Raw genomic sequence first — 4,506 nt, 5'->3', positions numbered from 1 at the left:
GCCAAACCTCTCCTCAGCCTTCCCAACCTCGAGTTCTAGCACCCAAGGTTTGACTTCATTGCTTCAAGCTTCCCAGTCATGTCTGGACCCAGCCCGCAGGGCCGATGGGCGGCTTCCTCTGTTACCGAGGAGGACATTGCAAAGCTTCGGGCGGCCAGATACCTAACCGCAGAGATTCCCCACAGGCTTCCTGCTCAAGGACAGGTTATTCCGACTCCCAGATCAGGCGAGAGGGTCGTATTAATCTCTCACTTCCTCCTAGGGCTAGGATTCGCTCTTCACCCCTTCGTCCGGGGGCTCATATTTTATTACGGACTAGATTTTCACGATCTAGCCCAGATTCTTTCCTCCTCGTCTTGGCGTTTATCATTACATGTGAGGCCTTCCTCCGAATTCCCCCACACTTCAGCTTATGGCTCAAGACCTTTAGCGTGACGCCGAAGGTGGTCGATGGGAAACAAATGGAGTGCGGCGGTGCTGCAGTAAGCAAGCTTACCAATACTCACTGGCCAAAAGGCTCCTTCACCGAAACTTCCAACCAATGGCAGCGGGAAGTGGTTTTACATCACAGAACCCCGCGGTACCAAGTGGGCAGCTACACCCGCGTTCCGTTCCGGCCCTCCGTTACAGCTTGCATCATGGATCAATAAGGGGCTGGACTGGGGATCAGCTGATGAAGTGCAGACTCTTCAGAGCCGCATCCGAACCCTCCTTGAGAGGGACATCGATGTTGTCAACGTGATTCAAGTAATGCTAATCCGCCGAACCCTGCCATGTCAGCGTAGGCCTCTCCGCATGTGGGAGTTTAATCCAGAAGGGCCACGAACCCTCTAACACTTCTTCGGCACCACGCACCAAGGAATGTGGAAATTGTTTTTCGGGAAACGTAAACAGTGACCGGACACCACTGAGGACCTTGGCCTCGACAGCAACCATCCGGATACCTCGGTAAGTGCTCAACTTCCGAACACTTTTTAGTTAGGTATACGTTACTGAACAGACTATCTTCCTCCAGGGTTGGATAAAGAAAGCGGAGCGTATTAGGTGTTCGGCCCCCTTCCCGAAGACTCGGTGGATCCCGTACTGACGAGGATGCTGGCCCCGGCACCGTACCAGGTGCGTGCGAAGGGAGACAAGGCGGAGAGCGGGAAGGCCAAAGGTGGCCTCTCTTCTGAGGGTACATCCGACACCATGTCCGGGGAGATAAGGATTCCCCCACCCGAAGGCCAAAGTGAAGGAGAAGCCAATATTCCTTCTCCCCATGGTAAGAAAAGGGCCGCCTCCGAAGGTTGGGAGGAAACGGCTCCTAAGCGAAGCAAGATGCCCCCGTTGGGTGCCCCGGGCTTGGAGGGCGATGCCATCGTGTGATCCCACAGAGAGGACAAGCCTTCAGGCAAACCGTAAGTGAACAAGGGTGTTTTAAACATATCCCGTCCCTTTCTTGTGACCAAGGTAACATCTAGACTATATGTTTTTTACAGTTTGGCGAACAGTCTTCAGCAATCCTCTTCTTCGTGGGACCTTCTCCCAGAGATGATGGAGAGCGAGACGCCTCCACCAGTCTCCTCGCCCAATAGGGCGGACGACTTTGAGGTGTCGTCATGGAGGGTCTCTCCTGATCAACAAGTGGTGAAAGGGATGGCGAAGACACAACCCGAAGGTAACACTTCGGTAGCCCAGAGTCCGGGGGTCGACAACAAAGGCCCCGAGCTGTCCGGCCTACGGCCGGAGATGGTCATAGGGACGAATGAACGGATCTCTTCAAAGGGAGGCCGTACTCCTGCGGCCGCTTCCGGAAACCCCAAAGCGCCGGATGAATTGACGAACATGCTGCAAAAGGCGTTCGTCTCAGAGGAACATCGTACCTTGATGGGTACAGTGATTGAAAGGGTGCTATCCGCGAAAAGCGGATTGAATGATGCCTTCATGAGCCTGCTAAGAGGCTTCGAGGTTTGTAATGTAATATTTTCAATTGTGCTTGACTCACACACTGCACCTGTGTATAGGTAGTAGCTCCTGAGACTCGGATTGGCTTCCCGAGGGAGGCGATCAGAGGATCAAAAAGGATGTTTCCAGGAAATAATACGATTAATTGAAATGCAGGTCGTCGCTTCCCGGGCGTCCGCCCGGACTACAGAAGTTACCGATCTAGAGCGGAAGCTTGATATGGCGGAAGATGACCTTATGCTTATCAACAAGCGCCTTGACGAGTCACAAGGTATGTTTTGGGGCAGTCCTTACAAGCGCGTGCTGTGTAATGTAAGCATCACGCGAAATATTGTATACTGAGATATGCATTAATGCAGATGGTGCCGCCGCGGTTGAGATTCTTCGGGCTGAGCTGGCCCGGACCAAAGAGCAGGCCCGGATTAATAATGCGGCTGCCGAGAAGGCATCTGCCGAGTTAAAGGCCGAACAGGCTGCTCGACGCCAATGCGAGGAGAGAATATCCATGATGACGCGTGAGCTAAAGGGTGCTGCTAGCCAGTGTGAAATCCTCGAGAAGGATAATAAAGCCAAAACGGCTGATCTTAACAAGGCCTTACGAGAGGCGAAAGAAGCGCGGTCCGAATCTAGAGCGGCCCGGGAGGAGATCCGACAAGCTGGGGAGATCGCGGCTGGTAAGCCCTTTTTATTGCGAATTAAGTTCGGCGATCGAAATTATGCTCCACTTGATCAAGTGTGGAGTTCTCCAGACGCGTTATTGGACCTGCCGAAGAGTGCTTCCGATGCGGCGCAGTTTTACCAAGCGCAAGAAGGGTGTGCAACGGAGAAGCTTTTCTGGTCACGGTTCGGTGCGTCAAAACACCCACTGTTGCTGAACGAACAGATGACCCAAAGGGCCGAGCTCCATAGGCTATCCGGTTCTGCCATGAGGGACGTCGTGATCGGGCTGTGGCCGAACGAGCCAATTCCAGATAGTTATTTTGGTCTGGTGCGGCGACTTGCTGATGCGGTGCCGCGTATCGACGTCGTGAAGCGGTCATCATGCATTGAAGGTGCACGGATGGCCTTTGCCCGTGTCAAGACATACTGGGCGAAGATGAAGGCCACAGATGTTGCCGTGAAGCGTCCACCCAAAGGCAAGGACCATTACGCACCAGAGCACTATTTCGAGGATGTCCTGGAGGGTGCCCGCTTGATAGAGGGTCAATGCTCGAAAAACATGATATTCGAGTGAAATGTATGGGTAGGTGTAAAAGACAATGTTATGATAAGGCTATATAGTTTCGCCTAGAATTTCGTTCAACCTGTGCGGCCGTTTTTGTATTAATCTGAAAGTTTTCCAGTCATCGGCTTCAGCCCCCACGTATAAAATACGGGGGTGTTCGAAAAGCATGTGATCACTCTTAACCCAACGTCTTGGTCCATTAAGGAGGTGTCAATGCGGTGAACTAGGCAATCGGACTATAGGGCGTTAACACTTTCACTTAGCCATAGGAGTTTTATAGGGGGGCTACGATATAGCCCCTGGTATGTGTACGGCTTATCCCAATATGGTGTGTCGCATATATGACCTGAAGAAAAAGGTCCTTCGTATAATACGAAGGGAATTGCGAAAGATTCTGATAAGTCATCGAGTGGTTGACCAGCTCTCGCCGCATCATGACAGTCAGTTTTCGGCTTTCTCTACTAAGGTGCTTGACCAGATGAACCGGAAGCACAATCGCAGTAGTTCTCCCTTTACTACCCTAGCCGATAGAGCAGAACGTAAGGTAGCAAGCACAGGAGCCGGGCAACCCAACTATTAACCCAAGACATGATTCAGAGCTGATGCATATAAGGCCAAACTCGCGACGTCGAAGTACGCTATAAAGCTTTTCGGACTTGTCGGCAACTCATTTGTTCCCGTACCGAGCCCCTGGCAAGTTATGCCGAGGTATGTGTGTGAAACAACCATAGGAGCCAAATTCATTTTTTGGAAAAAAGAATGCTGAATGCGGATTATGTTTACTGGGACCTGAGTGATATGCCAATGGTTATTTTATAGATAAAAAGGCCACAACCCCAGCTATTTGACATGCCCGGGGTCGAAGGCGGAGGAAAAAGGCATAGTACAGGCTCGGAATAAAGAGTGCGGTCTACAAAAAGCTATTTTGGACCTCCTGTCACACGTCTGCGCTGCCTGTCCTCAGCGAGGGGATTCCTTGACGGAAGTAGTCCCCTAGGTGAGTGTACGGAACCGGACTCCGATAGAGTCAGTTAGATGTTTGTCCTTTGCATCACCTATTTTTAAAAGATAATGAAGAAAGAAAGAGTAATTTAGAGGGAAAAAAGATGTTACAAAGATGCTTGCAGGCTTGTCCGTATTGTGCTTCCGCCGATGCCCAGCGTATCTTAAGTGCATAGTTATGTATGCAAGATACTAATTTCGCAGGTATATGAGGTGGACGACGGAAGCCGAACCGCTATTTCTGCTCCTGGATTGGTCGATCCTGTTCAATGGAGACAAGTGGCTTAATGGCCGACAAGGTATGCGGTTTAATAAGATCGTTTCCTACTGAA

The sequence above is a fragment of the Triticum aestivum genome, chromosome 7D (assembly GCF_018294505.1).
Source record: "Triticum aestivum cultivar Chinese Spring chromosome 7D, IWGSC CS RefSeq v2.1, whole genome shotgun sequence".
NCBI classification, from domain to species: Eukaryota; Viridiplantae; Streptophyta; class Magnoliopsida; order Poales; family Poaceae; genus Triticum; species Triticum aestivum.
This window is presented reverse-complemented; position numbering follows the sequence as displayed.